This window comes from Prosopis cineraria, unplaced genomic scaffold (genome assembly GCF_029017545.1).
Source record: "Prosopis cineraria cultivar Desert tree isolate PC_DT_omini unplaced genomic scaffold, ASM2901754v1 PC10, whole genome shotgun sequence".
Classification (NCBI taxonomy): domain Eukaryota; kingdom Viridiplantae; phylum Streptophyta; class Magnoliopsida; order Fabales; family Fabaceae; genus Prosopis; species Prosopis cineraria.
The window spans coordinates 11,370,868-11,390,968 of NW_026555341.1; positions in this window are offsets into that span (position 1 = coordinate 11,370,868).

Consider the following 20,101-nt stretch of genomic DNA (forward strand, 5'->3'; position numbering starts at 1 on the left):
GATGCCCACCCATCTTTCCAATCGAGGAATCAACCCAAACGAATTTAGATTCCGGCGATACGGGTCAAGTACAGAGGGATTCCAATTCAACTATTTCGCTCGGGGGACTTCTTTCCAAATCTTGTTTGAGCTGTGGAATTTGTTGAACATTGTCATCTCCTTCATCGTGAGCGTCACGTTCTCCGTCTTCATGCTCTCTGCAAACTACATCCGGCAGCGATTTCCAAGGTTTTATTTGGTGGGTTCCTTCAAAACACGAGTAGTTTTTTTGGTTCTGATGCTGACCTCTCTCTACTATTATCATGAAGACCGAAGCAAACAGGGGAAAACAGGGGAGAAGGGATACCGGAGCACACTGAGACTGATTTACTTCCAAGCATTTGCGTTGATGTCCATGAGCTTGTCCACACAATCACAGCCTGGATTCGAGCTGGGCACGTCCAATTTCTTTCTAGCGTGTCTGGTTTTGGGTATCATCAGGAAGAACTTCATGGTTGGTGTGGGTGTGGCAGTTCTATGCCATGTGGTTATGAGTACCGGCTCTTACTCAGATTCCCGGCAGGAACAGCGCCGTCGTGGTGGCGATGAACCCCATGGCATTGTCATGGTTGGGGACGGGTTATTTGAGGAGACGTCGATGACGGCTCTTTGTCCCCTTGCCTTTACCATCCATCCTTCTCGTTCTCTTTCCACTAGACGCCGGCCTGTGAGTTTAGCTTCATCTCCTGTGCTCAGTGCAAGTTACAAGCTTGTCAAGACTCACCATGGTGCTTACAGAATATTGGAATGGTCAGTGATTTTGAACACGCCGTCCCCGATCCTGACACGACACATCAGCTTGAAGACATTAAATTATGTGTGTTTGTCAGCCAGAGAGTACTCGAGTTTATTAAGCTCAGGGTGGGACTACAATAGATCGCTCCCCAATCTAAGACTCCTGATTTTCTGGTTACCTGAATCGAAGGCATCAATACCTTCAATTGCTCGCCGCCTGCCGCTATTGACTGGTCCCGGCTCCTGAGATTGCCGACATGAACTTCTCCTCCCGTTCTATATATAATATATTTTCAATTAAATGGTGCATATCATTCAAAGTTTCTTATTTAGTTAAAATTTCGTTAAATTATAATAATTTTTTAATTTTATTCTTTATGTCAATTAATATTATGACAGTATTGAGTAAAGCATCTAATCAATTTTTTTAAGATAAGAAAAAATTGTTTAATTATTAAAATATTATGACATCTCTAATATTTGAAGATAAAATGAGCTTTTAAAAACATATTTTATGTATAGGGATGGGGGAGTAGTAAATTTTATTCCAAATAATAATAATTATTTTATGGCATATTCCTTTTGACCTTGGACACGGGTTATAAAATTTCTTTTGATCCTAAATTTAACATGTGGCCTTTGCCCTCATTTAATTTTTGAAGCAAACAGTTACCGGTAGCAGAGTGGTGAAATGATTAAGGGAGAGTGACACTTTGATAAGGGACATTTTATCCCACTAAAGCTCCTACAATTGCACAATTCTCCCAATAATTTGTTTACTCAAGTGTCATTTTCCCAATAATTAATTACACAATTGCTTTTTGCAGAGATCGTGAACTGCTAAGCTGGTGTCTTGTGCGAAATATCCCAGCTTAGAATTTTAGCTAATGAAGCAATTAACTAAACAGTAGATGGGATTCAATGATTGTTAGTTAGCTGCAAGATGAAGAAGCTGTTAACAGGAACAGCGGACTCCAATGGCGGCTAAGCTTATTTTTTATTCACTGATTAACGTTTATTATACAACAAGGGATCATGTTTTACCAGGTTTACATGTTTTAGCCAAACATAACAAAAAGCGGGAGTAATAAAAGTTGATAACAAAAGCGAAAACATGATGTGTCAGAATCATCCTTGCTGGATCCAACAAGATCAGGCCCACAGCCCAAAGACCAATTTTTCCTCGTTTTCAAAATTATGTCACGATGTGGAAGCAGGCATTGGGTATAGTTCCAACTTCCAAGTCATTTCACGTTAATGAATGTGGAGGGTTATCAAATGTTATGCTCAGCATATCAAAAACCAAAACCAACACCAGACTTTAAGATGTACATCCAACTTATTCGTTAAGTAAGAACCATAAAATGAAAATGAATTCTCTAGTTAGGGGTATTTACGGAATGAGACGGGACCAGAACACCCTTATCTTGTGTTTCGTCCAAAATAAAAAAAATTAAGATTGAATTTTAGTCTCGTATCCTATCCCATTTTGAAAGTCATCCCGTCCTGTTAGGAGTCGGGACCAGATTAGGACAAGATCGGGAAGTCCCGTCGTTCTGACAAATGGGATAATATCAGAAAAAAATTTAGATAATAACATTTACTAAAATTTTAAATCATATAATTTATTAAGTTTAAAATCAAAACAACACAATTATATAAATCACAACAATTTAAAGTCAATTATTGAATTATATTAATTATAACTACACATTATAATAGCAAATACAAATGATCTTTATGTTATAAGAGTAACAACAATAGGCAAGTCAAGTACAATATTAAATCATTGTTCTTCTATTTTAGTGAACATGTACTAAGCTTATTACTCTTCTGAAAATAAAATAAGAAATACGTTACAAATAAAAGTTATTAAACATATAGATATAATAATAAATTATATTAATATAATTAATATATTATAAAAAAATATATTGCCATGTTTACTCCATGTCATTAAAATTATCAATATAAAATTTTTTTCTTTAAATAAGAATTGCAAATATTAAAATTATGATTGATATAATTAATATAAGTATAAATTATATTGATATAATTAATATATTTAAAATAAAAATATTATATATAATATTCAGGATAGGGACGAGACGGGATGATGGTAATTTCGTGTTTCGTCTCATTCTGAACTCCTTTTTTATTTTATTTTGTAAAATTTTGTTTTAATTATTTTCGTACCGAAACAAAATCTGTTTTAATATAATCAAAACAATACTAAATCAATCAAGACACGTTTAAATTGCACACTCCTATCCCCAGCTGAACATTGGGATACTGTTATGTTTAGAGCTTGAGATTCTGTTGTCTGCTCAAAACAACAGAGCCCAGCCAAACAGATATGCACGTAAAAAGACGCTGCCCCCAGGCTATCGTTACTCTTGGATTCTTTTTGTTTTGTTTTGTTCTGCCACATGTATCCCGCTGGACGCATGTTCCTGTCACGGTCTAATTAATACAATTTGTTTTCTTACCAAAAAAGCAAAAAAGAAAAAAAAAGGCCCAAAAGCCACAGGTTAACCGAAAAAAGCTCCATACGATCCATACCGGATATTTTGTATAGCTGAACAAAATTAAAACAATCTGTACTCAGTATTCTGTATTTAAACCTTTTTTCCCCATTCACAAGCTACAAAACACTGATCTTGATTCTCTATTGCCACTTTTCATAGTAATGCCTCTCTACATCATCTCCCAAACAACGCTTTAAAAAAATTATAAAAATAGATGTCAAAAAAGAAAACTCCTTGATTTTGATGATGTTTGTGAGATGATGTAGAGAGACATACGAAAAACTCTTCAGCATGTACGGAAATCAAGGGAGTTACGATGATTTTTTCAAACAAATCAATGGAGTTTGAACAAAATAAATCTTGCACTATATTTTATTTTTATATATATAGATGGACTTGACGACTCAATGATAGATACTACAGATAAAGAGAATTATATATATAAAAAAAAAGCTTTTATATCAGGTGTTATTGGAAAAATCAAGAAACTTATTAAAAAAATTGAATTATTACCTTTGATTACGTTTATAAAAAAATAAATAGATGTATGGATCTCTTAATCCACCGATCTACACACGATACTTTTAATGTTACCATTTTTTATATTTTCCCGATAGATTATACCAACCTTATAATTTTAGATATGACTAGAATATAGTAATTTTTTACAGCTTTACCGTAACCTTGTAATAAAAAAAACCTGTATATTTAAAACATTTTAGATTATTATTTTTAATATATAATATTTATTAAATAGATCTAATAATATATCATATATACAATATATATTTGTAATGGAATTTGTACTAATTGCCGCACAAATCGAGGAAACAAGAAATTTACAAATTAATAGAGTTGGAATCAAGGAGACCTTGGATTATATAGAAGGACATGGATCACCATTCAAGAATTTTTCTTTTCTTTCTTTGTTTTTTTTTTTGACCGAGAACCATCTAAGGATATGCTATATAACGAAAGTTACTATTGATTAAACTGATTGTTTATCTAGAAGTTGCAACTAAACTAATGCATTGTGTTAAATAGATGTCTTTGTAAATGTTACTGAGAGTATTCTTTCATTCAACAAAAAGTATGATAAAATTAAGGGTTAAATATCAATTTGAACTCTGAATTATAAGTTTAGGGACTATTTGAATCCTAAACTTTAAAAAGATGTATTCAGAACTCTAAATAATTAAAGTCAGGGCAATTTGACCCCTACAGTTAGCTTTCAAAAAACGTTCATCAAATTCACTTGAAAAAATTTCATTTTAGATCCCAATTTGATATATGTTTGTTGAAAGTTAACAGTAGGGATCAAATTGCCTTGACTTTAATTATTTAGGATTTAGAATGTATTTTTTAAAAATTTAGGGTTCAAATAGCCCTAGACTTATAGTTTATGGTCAAAATTGTATATTAACTCTTTTGTATTTTAAAAAATGAACTCTAATCAATAATAATTTAATAATAACAGAAAAAAATATTTTGCATATTATATCAATTTTTAAAAAGATTTTGGAAGAGTACGTAAGTTTCTTGATTTGAATTGATTGATGAAGATTAAAATTTATAAAACACAACCAAATACTTTTATGATAAATAATGAGACAGAGAAAAAAGTGTATGAAGAGAAAATATTTTAGATTTTTCTCTAACAAAAAATGATAATGTTTTTTTTTCATCGATATTATTATGAGATTTCATTATGCTAAAGAACAAATAGAAAAAAAATATAAAAGTTTGCTTATAACTAAAGATTATGTTATGCTCCTATTACTGACACTGATCGCCTATAAAAACCCCACCCAACAAGAACAAAAATAGTCAACTCGACAATGTCTCATTCATACTCATCATAATCTTCACAAAAAATTTCTTTACTCATTATTACAATTTACAACCTTTTTTGATATAGTTTCACTATCATCATCATCATTTACCTTTTTTAATTTCTTCTTCTCATATCTTGAGAAATTTATAACATTATCAAAGGTTAATATATAATTTAGACCCTAAACTATAGGTTCAAGGGCGATTTGAACCTTAAAATTTTAAAAAAAATGGATTTTAAATCCCAAACAATTAAAGTTGAAGCAATTTGCCTCTACCGTTAATTTTCAACAAACGTTTATTAAATTGGGTTTAAAGTACAATTTTTTTCAAATGAATTTAACAGATGTTTGTTAAAAGTTGACAGTAGGGGTCAAATTGCCCCAACTTTAATGGTTTAGGATTCAGAATATACTTTCTTAAAGTTTAAAATTCAAATCATCTCTAGACCTATAGTTCAAGATCTAAATTGATATTTAATCCTAAAATTAATACATTCATCATCAGATATTACAGCTTTCGTTTGCATAAATCTTTTCCATAAATACTATTCAAACTGCATTCTTGAAATTTCAAATTTTGGGGTTCAAAATTATTTAGGATTTAGAATAAATTTCAAATTTATTCAAACTGCATTCAAACTGACTTTAATTATTTAGGGTTCAGAATACACTTTTTAAAAGTTTAGGGTTCAAATAGTCCCTAGGCCTATAGTTTAGGGTCAAAATTACAAATTAATCCTTTTGTATTTTAAAAAATGCACTTTAATCAATAATAATTCAACAGTAATAGAAAAAAAGTATATTTTGCATATTATATTAATTTTTAAAAAGATTTTGAAGGAGTATGTAAGTTTCTTAGTTTGAATTTATTGATGAAGGTGAAAATTTATAAAACACAACCAAATATCTTTATGACAAATAATGAAACAAAGAAAAAAGTGTATGAAGAGGAACTATTTTAGATTTTTCTCTAACAAAGAATGATAATATTTTTTTTCATCGATATTATTATGAGATTTCATTATGCTAAAGAACAAATAGGAAAAAATATGAAAATCCACTTACAGCGAAAGATTATTTTACGCTCCTATTACTGCCATTGATCGCTTATCAAAACTCTACCCAACAAGAACAAAAATAGTCAATTCAACATTGTCTCATTCATACCCACCATAATTTTCACCAAAATTTTTTTTACTCATTATTACAATTTACAACCTTCTTTAATAAAGTTTCACCATCATCATCATCATCATTTACCTTTTCTTTAATTTCTTCTTCTCATATCTTGGGAAATTTATAACATTATCAAGGGTTAATATGCAATTTAAATCTTGAACTATAGGTTCAAGAGTGATTTGAACCCTAAAATTTTAAAAAAATACATTTTAAACCCTAAACAATTAAAGTTGGAGTAATTTTGCCCCTACTATTAACTTTCAATAAATGTTTGTTAAATTGGGACCTAAAGTATAATTTTTCTCAAATGAATTCAACAGACGTTTGTTAAAAGTTAACGATAGGGGTCAAATTATCTCAACTTTAATTGTTTAGGATTTAGAATATACCTTTTTAAAGTTTAGGATTTAAATCACCTTTAGATCTATAGTTCAGGGTCTAAATTAATATTTAACCCTAAAATTAATACATTTCTCATCAGATATTATGGCTTTCGTCCGCATAAATCTTTTCCATAAATACTATTTGAATTGCATTCTTGAAATTTCAAATTTTGGCTATGAAGCTTATACAAAATGAACTAGATTTTATACCCGTATGATGCATGAGAATATTGATCCTGAATTTTTATATTAATCCTTAGATTTTATATAAGCCTACTTCTCAATTTTTAATAAATTGATTTTAATAAGCACATGGTAAAAAATAATTAATTTAATTATTGAGTAAATATTAATTTTATTATTTTATCATTTATTTGTGTCTAAAAAATAGAATTGTGCAAGTATATTTTTTTCCATATTTAATTATAAAGAATTATATTTTATGGGTTAAATAGTAAAATAGCCCTTGAATTATAAGTTAGGAATATTTAGGACCTTGTATTTGTTTTTGGTACAATATTGCCCTTAAATGTTAACTCTGGCTTTTAGTTAATCGAAAAATTACATATAAAAATTCTAAGAAAATTTTCTTAGTTCTTTTCTGTAAATTTTTTAAGTCTTTTTTTATACTTTGGATTTTATTTTTGAAATATATCATCGGTTCCGTTTTTTTTCTTTGTTTAATTTCTAATTGTATTTTGATTTTGGTTGATCTATTTTCTCCTCTGATTCTAATTTTAATTTATCTAACCTAATTCCAGTATTTGTTTTTATTCTTTCCTTTTACTTTTTTTTAGCACTTTCTTTTTAATTTTACTTCAAATTATTTATTTTTTCTTGAAATTGTTTCTGCGGCTTTCCTTTTAACATATTTTATTTTACTTTGGAATCTCTTATACTTATACATATTAAAAATATAAATGATATATTTCATTCCATAGTCTTTCGCCCTATATGATTTTAAATCTAGTCTAGGAGTTATTATCCCATAAATGTAATTATAAATCATTCAAAAAATTAGTATCTAATTTTTAAATTTCATCAATAAAAAACTTCCAACATAAAATCATAAAATTTAGAAATAAAAAATTTAAATTTAAACCAATATAAGATTGAAAAAATTAATGTAAATTGCATTATTTATCATTTAATATATTATAAAGATTTGATTTTTTTTACCAACAATAATTCAAATACTATATGATATTTGATGATGATTTCATAATCATTTATTTTAATCTAACAGTCATGTGTGTTTAACAATAAAGACAATTTTTACACTCTACTTTCTTTGCCTCTTCCACACACTCTCTTTTTTCACTTATTATTGCCTTCTCCTCTTTCTCTCCCTTTCTCATTCTCAGTACCACAGTAGCAGGTGCAACCTCACGATCTGTCTTCGTTCCACCCTTCCTTACAATGTCTCGAAATTTCCCACCTTCGATTTCTCTGCTCAAAGTTCCCTCGATCACTGATCGTCTCATGAAGGCTTCGGCTCCATCTTTATCTGTTGCCTCTCTTCCTCTTCTCCTTCACTTTGACCGTTGCTGTATATCTCTCTAAAGATGATGCCTCAGATTTGTTCATTGAACTCCATTGTGCCCTAATATATTCTCTTGAACTTCCACCGCACCAGATTTGCCCTCTGACTGTCTTGTTTTTGTTAAGAATGAAACAGCTAATATAGTTGGTACTGGAGTATTTGCACGTCTCTTTGGATAATATTTTTTTCTCATCATCTTTTGTACATATATAAGATTATATTGTGGAATTTTAGATTTATGATTTTTTGTTGTGTTCCTTCTCACCATCGCATCTCACCCATTGGGAGAGACAGAGTCATTGAATTTCTTTTTCCTGTCACTATTCTTTGTTCCTTCTTGGTCCTGTGTTGACATGTGGTGCGTGTGTTGGTGCTCAGTCTTCATCTCTTCTTCCTCTTCAGTTGTTGGCCGTTGCGTGTGTGTATGGTAAGCTCAGTTTTGTTTACGCTGGGTATCACTTTATTTTGATGCTGACCTGAATCTTGATTGTAGAATTATATGTTTGAAGTGTCTGGAGGTTGGTTCATGATTGAGTTAATGATCAGTGCTCTAAAAGTGATTGTAAAAATGCTTGAGTAAATGATTTAGTCATTAGTGCAAAATAAAATTTTAATGATAAATTTTTTGTCACAGTTTCTAAAAAACCTATGGCAATATATGAGCAAGTGACTTTTTCATAATTAAATGCTTATGTATTTTATTTATAGTCACAATCCTAAGATTAGCTGTCACCATAAATAAAATTAGTTAAAGTAAATTAATTTAATTAATTTTAAAAATTAAATAATTTAATTTAATTAATTAGTTAAAGTAAATTATCACTCAATTGTTTATTGCCTAAATATAATTAATTTGAAATATAACTATAATAAATTAAATTAATTAAGACATAAATAAGTAAATTATTTATTAAAAATTTAATTTTAATAAATTAAAATTAAATTTAGTAATTAATAATATAATTCTAATAAATTATGTTCATTAAGTATTTCTTATTTTAGGTAAATTAATTTTTCTTAAATAAATTAAATTAATTAAGTATTTTTGAAATTAATTTGTCTTATTTTAGGTAAATTAATATGTCTGAAATTAAGACAAACATTCAGCGACAGGCGCAAGGGCGCCTGTCGTTGAATGTATGTCTGAATTCAGACATTAATATGTTTGAATTCAGACATCTTCAGACAGCGTCGCGCCTTCGTCTCATATTTCACCCATAACTTCATTTCCCTCAGCTGGTTTCCCTTAGTTGTCGTCACTACTGTCATCCCTCAGCTCATTTCCCCTTAGCTTTGCCTCTTCTCCAGCTTCGCCCATAGGTTCTAGCTGCCGCTACTCCAATTGCCTTTCTTACAGCTCACCTCCAGCTGCATTTCCTACAGCTCGTCTCTTCGCCTCTCCAGCTGTCGCCGCCGCCAGCTGCTGTCTCTTTCGGATTCTGTCTGTAAGGTTTTTTTTGGGCAATTTTTTAGCTACTTTTTTGTACTTAATTATTTGTAGCTTCTAAATTTTTTACTATTTTTTTATTTCCTTTTCCAACTATTTTTTTCTTTTTAAGTTTATTTGTTGGGTTAAATTTTGATTGTTACTAATTATTATTTATTACTTAATTAGTTTTTTTTTGATTACAACTCGCCTCTTGTTATTTTTTAATTTTTTTCTTTAAAGAATTATACTATTAATTGTTGATTAGAGTTGATAATTATTAAAATTTCAATTAAAATTTAATTAAATTGATCAAATTGAGGGTTTGGTGCTCGGAAAATCTCAATTTATGAGTTGTTATGATGTCAATTTTTTTTAAATTTTCATGATATTAATTTCTTTATGTTTAGTATAATTAATTTCTTTTTAAGTTTGTTTGTTGGGATGAATTGTGAACCCCATTATCATAAATTATACTATTGATTGTTGATTAGAGTTGATAGTTAGCTAGTGGGCCTAGCTTTGATATTACTACTTGGAGTGCATATGACATTAACGGATATTTATTCTATACAAAAATACAGGATAACAATAGCACCATGCAAAATAATGGGGTAATAGTAGTAGCTGAAGCAACTCATTTTTCTAGTGCAAAAGTTAAAAATCTAACATTGGCATCCTCATCATATTTTGGGGTCATTGAAGAGATATGAGAAGTTAACTACTTCAAATTTAATGTGCCTATTTTCAAGTGTAGATGGGTTGATATTAAGAATGGTGTTCAAGAAGACAAGTTGGGTTTTACTTTAGTAGATTTTAATAAGACAAAACATAAGGATGAGCCTTTTATAATGGCAACTCATGTAAAACAAGTTTTTTTATGTCACTGATCCAGCTAATAAGAGGCTATCTGTGGTTCTATTGGGAAAAAGTCTCCTTAGTCATGGTGAGAATGATGAAACGAGTTTTGATATTGGAGATATTCTTCCTTTTGTGCCAACCCCGCCCCTATTAGATGTGAAAGATGAAGATGATGTATGTGATGTTAGAACTGATCATGACAAAGGTTTATGAGAGAATTAAAATATTTTTATAACGGTAACAGATTATAATAGGACTTTTTTGATTTATTTGATTTTATTTTTTATACTTTCATTTTTACATTAATTTAAATTTATTATATTTCTTGCCATTAATTTTATTTATCTTATTTATTTTAGAAAAATTATGGAGAATCCAGTCACTGACAAAAAAAAATTCTCAAAAAGGTAAAAGAGGGGCCATATGACTTACTAAGTTGGCTCAAATTCATGAAGAAATTCATCTTGATTTTGATGATAATGGCCAACCAATTGATAAGAAAAAAAGGAAACATATTTAAGAGTTTTGTGGGTTTGGTGGCACATAAAAAAATCAGCATCTTAGAGGAAGAGTGGGATGATGTCAATGAAAGTGACAGAAATGATGTTTGGGAATTTATACTGGTATTTCCAATTGCTATACATTATATCTATTTTTTTAAATATATATTGTTACTAAATTCATTATTGATATGTATTATTTTGTAGATTACTTATGATATCAAGGAAACTTCATTTTTAAAAGACAAGTGGTTAAAGTATGTTGGGGACCGATGGAGGGACTTTAAATCCAAGCTTACTAGAAAATATGTCTTTCCTAAAAATGGCAATGAAAATGATGATAGCGACAATGATGCTAACACAGAAAAACCTTGGGAAAAATATCCATTCATTGATTATGACACGTGGATAAAATTTGTTCACAGTAGACACGATCCTAAGTTTTTGGTAAGTAAAAGAAGAATATGAAAATTTATTTAATGTTAGTGAAGATTTATTTTTAACAAATGCTTTTCATTATTTGTCAATAAGAAAAAAGTCAAAAAGGTCAAGAGCGTCGAAAGAAAAATCTATACAACCGTACTATGTCTCGAGAAGGGTACACATATATTTATGATATAACAAATTAAGAGAAGTAGGAAGCTAAAAGACAAGTGGCGGGAGTTGATAAAATTGAAGACGTTTCTCCTCCATCTCCTGTTAATCGTGCTTAAGCATGTAAGAGAGGACGGATGAATAAAAAGGGAGAGTTTATTTCCCTAGAGGCTAGAGAAGTAGCTGAAAAAATTATAAGTATTTTTATAGTCAATATCTTAATCATATAATTGAAGTTTATTACTTACATTAATTTCTACTTGCTTGCATATTCCAAGATGCTCTCACAGAAGCATCATCCGAGGGGATCTTTGTGTCTACTGATAGAAAGGACATATTGATCACGACCTTAGGGAGTGAAGAGCACCCCAGCCGTGTTAAGGGGTTCCTAAAGGTATGAATATAAGATAATATTTTGGACTTCTACCTTCTAATCTTGTACCAATCCAGCAAGTGCAAATGATGATAGTAGAATGCAAGTCAAGTATGATGATGGAAATGCAATCAATGATTAGTAATTTGAAAATGCAACCACAATAAACATCGAACTATAGTGGTGCTACAGAGCCAGTGTGTGATCTTAGTCTATCAAATCAAGGAATGCCATACATACTTTATGTGAAGGATTATGACAAACGAGTAGTTGCATATAGAAAGGTGTATAATCATGTAACTATAGTCCACCATCAATAGATACAACATAATTAAGTAAAAGTGATGGTTGAAGAGGTTGTGGATGCTAATGCTCCTGTACTATTTCCTACTGAGGAGGTGGAAACAATAGGACAAGGTCAACATAATTTTATTATTTAGTTGAAAAAGCTAGTTCGACAGGTTACTAAAGTGGTATGAAAATGTTATAATTTTTTATTTTTTTAATTAATAATATAGGTATTTCTAATTTTTATTATCTATTAATTATAGGAACTCTTACAATCAAAAGAATTTTTAGGTTCCAATCCCCAGCCAATGTAAGATGATTTGAAATGATTGACTTCAGTAGTGGTTGACATGAATGAATTTTCTGATGAAATTAACATAATCGAAAAGATTGTTGGGAAGCCTATTACTTTTAGAGTTGCCAGAAAATGTATCAGTGACCTCATTAGTTTTGAGTAGTTGGACTTGTCAATAATTTAAGTTTTTATCATGTAAATATTCTTTTTTATTTCTAAATTAATATTTGATATTTTATTTTATTACTAACGTATGTCTAATTATCAAAGGTACCTTCACACGATATGCACTGAACTCAGTGTCGATGAGAATTATGGGTTCTTATCTCCACTTTTAACCTCCATTGACAAAGTGAATCAAAGAGCTTCTTATATTGGAAAGATGAAGTGTAAGCAAAAGAAGAGATGTTGGTTTTTATCAATTATTGAGAGGTATCAAATTTTAAATTCGTTGCTCAATTTATAAAAATTTTTACTTAATAATATGATATTAATATAAATTAATATATTTTAGTCATCATTAGATGCTTCCTATCATTTGCCCGTATGAAAATACTATATATTGGTTTTGTTCACTGAAAAGGAAAGTAAGCGATGACATGAAGTCTTTGATTGAATTGTAAGTTTTTAAATAATTCTATTATGTTATTAATAATATATATTTAATATTTTCTAAGTGTGTATATTTGATAAGTAGATCTTTAGCGACATATTGAAAATTAGCGGGAATGGTTGACAAGAAAAAATGAAATCAAGTTTGTACCAATGCAAGTAAGTATTTCAAATTTATTCCTTAATTAGAATAAAGATTATAATATTGGTTTAATGAATTTAATTATTTCTATTTTCTTTATAGTGTTCTCAACAATCAGGAAGTGTAGAATGCGATTATTATGTGATAATTTTTATGTATGAAATCATCACTTAAGGTATTGTTCACTCATTTGATTAGGTAATAATTTATAAATAACGATTTATAATTATGAAGTTTTTCATATACTTGAGTTATTATTCATGCATATATTGTTATCGAATTTGTAGCACTTCTAAAGTTTAGAGCCATATTCTAAGAAAGAGTTGAGACATATACGCAATTTGTGGTCTAGTTTTTTCTTAGAATTAATAGGATCAGAGTAGAAACTTTCTAGATATTTTGTATTAAAAATGTAAGTTTAGTTCATGTGTTCACTAGATATATTTGTATTGGTCTTTGGAGCTGCTGTTTCTTAATTAATGTAGGTTTTGTAAGTAAATGAATGTATATAGATATAAGTGTACGAGTAAAAAAAAATATAGTATTTACAGCCACAGTTGTTACAATAACTATGGTAAAAAGTCATTTATAGCAACATTTGTTGATAGAACTGTGGCTATAAATGATCTTTAGAATAATTTTTCACCACAGGTGGTCTCGGACTTGTGGCGAAGGATCTCATCTTTTGCCACAGGTTTGAACCCACCTGTGGCGAAAAATTATATTTTTCATCATTGTATTTTTTGCCACAGGTTAGATGGCAACTGTGGCAAAAATATTATATTTCGCCATAGTTTCTTTTGACCTGTGGTGAAAAATGTCTATTTACTACCACATGATTTTCTACTACATAACATCTTCTGTCGCCAAAATGCATTTTAACTGTGGCGAAAAATAATTTTTGCACTAGTGAGTGAATGAATGTTGTTAAAGTTTCATTTTTATATCTTGGAGGTATATGTGTAAATATTGGCTTGAGTTATTGGTTGGAATCTTAAGATGCCGATATAGGATAAATGATTAAATAGCATTATTATTATTATTATAGTGCTTTATTAAGTGTAAAGAAAAAGTTAATATGACCTATCATGGTTGATGATTGAGGATGATTTATAAGGAGGCATAAGGATAAGTTGAGATTTGTCAAATAGTATAATTGACTTAAGGGTACTTGGAACATGATTGATTATGGTATTATCTTTATTATTATTTGGAAAATTAAATTGTCGTTTTCTTGAGGAATATGTAGTTGTTTATAGTTTAGTTTGTATTATGTTTTTAAGGTATTTAAACATGGAATTTGGTGGAGATAAGAGTATATGTCTTTACATATATAAGTTGTAAGGTTAGACTACTCATTAGAATCATATACGTAGCATCTACAGGGAAATTGTTAACTATATGGTAATTGTGATTTTTGTTAAGAATGGGATAAAGGCTGTGTTTTTGAAGTTGAATGCTACCAAGTATTGTTGTACTATTTGATAAAAGTTATTTGGAGGGTTAAGTAAGAGTTTAAGGGGTTGATGAGAAATTTAAAGAATTATTGAAGAGCTTGAATGTAAATTTTACTTGCTTATTATGGGAATTATAATGACACAAGGATTGTCAGCTTATATGCTAGATCATTTGGGGCATCATTAAAGTAAGTGAGAATTTAAGGGGTCTAACTATAGGATTCTTGAAAATCTTTTAGGTGAGCGAGTTAGCATTTCAATTATGTAGTTATTATTAAAGTTTTTTTTTATAAATTCCCTTGTTTAAATCTCTACTATTTAATTCTTTATGATTTATGGAATCTTTATTTCCTATCCTATTTTATCATAACTGGTGTATTATTGAAATTGTTTTCTTTTTAGTTATTTATATTTTAGATGTAAGCTTGCTCATTTCATTCCAAACAATCCTATTTTTAATTCTATAATTGCTATAAGAATTGCTAAAATAGTGATTCGCGCATGGAAAAAAATGAAAAGAAAAGTTGATAGCTGATTAAATAAATAATTTTAAAGAAATGATTTTAAAAACTTATATTTTAGTCCATGCATGCTTGTTTTCAATTGAGGGAATTGAGTCAAAATGCTAAATGCTAGTGTTAGTCCATTAGCCTTGGCGTGCTATATTATATCTTGCTAGTAAGATACTTGTAGGAGGTGTTAGCCTTATGTGAAGGCCAATGCCTATGGAACGAGGGATAATTATTCATGAGTATTATATTCATACTTGTTTTTCTAAGCCTTATGCCTATACTAGTTTTCATGGCTTGAGCTGTGCTTGTCATTCGTTTTGACAAAGCTCTCCTAGACTAAATTTTGAAACTTATCATTTTCTTTTAGTTCCTTAAAAAGGCATTGTTTGAATTTATTACCTTTATATATATGTATAAATACACTTTAGGATTGGCATGGTTTTTTATAACCTATTCTATTTCAACTCTAATAAATAATTCAATCGATGTATTTTGTTATCATGAAATCTGTTAATGTAGAGCTAAGCTCCTTTGCTAAATTGACAAACTGGTTTTGTTAATGTAGGAATTTTGAGAGGTCAAATTACATGAAAGACTCCACTAAAATTTTTATAAAATATTTAAGACTTTATAATTATATATATATATATATATACATACAAATTAGTTATTGATATTGTAGCTTAATCTCATATAATTAAGGCTTATGAAATGCGAGTTTAGCTCATATTTATGTTAGTCATGCTATTAGTACTTGAGTATGACTCTTACACCATTGCATTATGCAAGATTTGATTGTATTTTAGGCCTATAGATGCATGTGTTATGATTTTATTGATCTAGATAAGGTTAAAATACTTATATAAGTGTGATGATGGATATATGAATGCCAGCTTAAAGCATAAACTTGACTAATTTGAGTATTTAAATGTAATTGACCTCCCCTTTTATTTTTAAGATTAAGGGGTTGATGGTTGAAAATGAGAGATATATGATATTTGACTGTGGTGGTGTGTTGCATAAATAATCCTTAGTCTATTGAGTGTAATCTAGGTATTAGGTTGAGCTTTTGGCACATAGGTTAGATTTTAGACACCCTTGTGGTGATTAAGTGTAAAAAAATAGTTGAAATATGTTTGGGTATCTAACTTCTTTGAAGTAAATCATTTGATAAGATTGAAACCTGCGTCATTGACTAGTTTATATCAAGAGATTTTTATAGACACTTAGATCTCTTGGACGAAGATGTGGAGCATAACGAAAGTTGGCCCCTATGTTGTCCAATGATAGCACTTTGCCATCCAAAATATGAGCAATACGCCACGGCATATGGTACAGAGAGTGCTAACTGCGATGTTTTTCTAGTGAGCCATGATGTACTATTGTTTTATTGCATAATGTTTTTCATTGATTTCCATACCATTGTCATTCTAATATAGCATCCCATGCTTCCATACATGCTTAACCTCTGCTTTCTACTAGTTTTACTAGGTTTTACAACATCGTTTAATTATTGAAAACCTAGGATCCCACTTTTGTCACTTATGGCACATGGAAATGAGATTTCAGTTTTGGAAATTTAGCTAGACACTTGGCATAGTCTGAGTGGTTTCTCTTTCTACTCTACTATATTAAACTGCCGTATAGTGGTTTTAAAATAAATTATGGTTATTCGCTTTGGTTAGTCCCATAATTGCCTTAGAGGTTTTGACTAAACGCAAGGGTAATAAGGGCATGTTCTTCACAAGTTGGATATTATATCTAAATAACAAAAATCAAATGTGCTAAAAATGCAAAGCTTCAAAGATGAATATAAAAGTCTTCGGGCTTCTTTACCTCAGTTCACTTAAATATAAAATGTAAAGAGATTGGTGTACAAGGATCTTTGCTTACAAGATAAATCGAATAGAAAAAAGTAAATTTGAGACTATGCTGATGTAGATGGTGCGTATTTTTTGTCCCTCCTTTTTTGTCATTGCTTGATGCCTTTTATAATTGTATGCCTGAGACCATTGCCTTTTATAATTACTAAGCATGGCCCACAAGATTCATAGCATGTTAGATAACGATTTCATATCTATTCAATGGTTTTAACATCCAGTCATTTCAAATATTAAGAGTCATGTTAAGTACGTGCCTGACATGAAACTTTTTCAGAAATGAGTCAAGCCTTGTCTTTATTTGATTATTAGGCTAGTATTTCAATTTTTTTCCCTCTTCATGATTTTGGGTTGGATGCTTCATTTTAGGCCCAAATAGGGCATTATTACACAATTGATAGGTCCTAATGTTGAATTATTAAATTTTATTCTGAATAATCATTATTATGATTTTATTTAAAAACAATTGAGTGAATCCAACTTCGTTAAGATACTAACAGTTTTGGTTTCGGTACCGATAATAAATAGTTCATTTAAAATTCCTCCTCCTTGTTTTTTTTTTCGTTTTTTGTTTTTTTGTCTTGGCTGAGGTTGTAAAAGGTAAACTGGCGCGTTGAATTGGGAAATACCCAAGCTGAGAATTTAGGCTTGTAGCATCTGAAGTAGATAGACACTAGACAGTTTTTTTTTTTTTTTTTTTTTGGGTTGTTTCCAGTAATTGTTAACTGGAACAGCAGACTCCCTTGGCGGCTAAGCTTATTTTTTGTTCACTGATTAACATATACACTACAAGAGATGTTTTACAAATTACGGTTTACATATTTATCCAAATATAACAAAACAGTATCACAAAAAGAACACACAAGATGGGGTAAATAAAAGTCGTTGCCAAATAAAGCTGAAGCAACACAAGCAAAAAATCTTAGTTCAGTTAATAAGAATTTGTTTCATAACATATAAGGTTAGGTTTAAATCTTAATGCTTATGTAAAACTCTTGTTAGTAAACAATTTGTAACACTTTTTTGGGTGTCAAACCATTCATTTAAAATTGACAACCCTAACTAATTCGAATTCAAGCCAAGTTGAGCCCCTAACAAGGGATAGCTCTATCAAAAATATTTTCTCCATTCCTATCATCTCACGAATCAAACTCAAGAGTTGATGGTTAAGGGACTTGGGCCCCTTCCATGTGATCCAACATGCGTTGGTAATCTATAACACTCTTTAAACTCAAAACATACCTTATTTATTGTTAAGGAAATAGTAAGTATTTTATGAATAGGATGAGTGAGTGAATTTTTTAACACATTAATCTTGATCATATATGTAGTAGGACCTAATCTGCAAATGAAAGTTCATAAAGTAGAGAATGTTTTTCATCTCAAATTTATTCGTGAGAAGGAGCTTGTCTGCTAGTCTGCCCACTGTAATGGGAGAAGTTTCAAAGATATTTCCCCTGTTGAAAGAAAAGTATTCTTCAAATAAGTAAATAACGAATAGGAATCGTGATAATTATTTTTTATCCTTATTTTCTAGCCTCTGAGGATTTGCCCGTCAATTAGTTTTGATGTGAAAAGTCTTTTTTTTTTTACCCTTCTAAGAAATGAAAAAATATAGCCATTAGAATTTGTAATTTGTTATTTTATTTTTCAAGAAAAGTAGTCATTTCCTAAAATAAAGTAATAGCTGATTTTTAGTTGTACGCAACAACTTATGATTTGTTATTTCATTATAGTCATTTCCCAAAAGAAAATAGTGACTAATTTTTAATTGTTGAATTTCACTAGCAAAATAATTTGCAAAGCAAATTGTAATTTTCTATTCCATTCCAGTTATTTTCCCAATAAAACTAATCATTTTTCTAAAGAAAATAGTAACTAATTTTAGTTGTTGGACACTACAGGGCAATTTATAATTTATTATTTCATTCTAGTCATTTTGTCTAAAAACTAATCATTTCCTAATAGAAAGTAGTAACTAATTTTTTGTTGTCACACTTCATTCATAAAGAAATGTAATTTACACAATGCAACTTATAACTTGTTATTCTGTTAGTCATTTTCCCAGGAAAACTAATCATTTTTAAAAGAAAATGATAATTGGTTGTTGGTTGTTGGATTTCATGGATAAATTTTAAAACATAAACAAATATATCATTTCACAAAAACAAAAATGTTAGGCAAGCCTTGTGAGACTGAAAAGTAATTATCATATTTAGTAGTATCTAATTATCATTTATATAATTTAAAGATATTTTTCTCTCAATTTTTCCATAATACTGTATATCTCCTCTCATCTCAGGAAAAAGTCAATTTCAAGGTTTTTTTTTCTTTTTTTGGCATTTTGTGATCATATCAATGTTCAATACTACCAGAGACCGCGTTGGACTTGTATTCATTTTCACACGGGAAAATGGCGGATTCATACTGGCTTCTTCAACCTTTAAAACGCGACAATGAAAACATGAATTTTTCTAATGTTTAATGGAACCGATTTGTGAAACTAAAATCACGCATCAGCTTAGTTACCATAATTTACAATGAAGTTCTGGTTGACCCATGCATTGGAGAGACTTGGGGAAATGACTAGCGCAGTTTTGGAGCAAAACCATCCCTATATCCTAGTAATTTCATCTCTCTAGGCAAAACGCGTCTTCTCATCCTCTTACTTCCACTTCCACCACAAACTCTAAACATTTAATTCCCTTCCTTTATAAGTCATGATTAGATCTCGCCTTCATAGCCACCACACCTGAATTAGTTCAACATGCCCACCAACTACTTATCACTTATCACTATCCACCCAAAATTATGGAGATTCCTCGGCTTTTTATCAAGTGTTGTTGGATTCATCTGTTATGCCTTCAGCCCCTCGTTCCACGACCTGTTTGGACACTGGACTTTGTTCAAGATCACTTC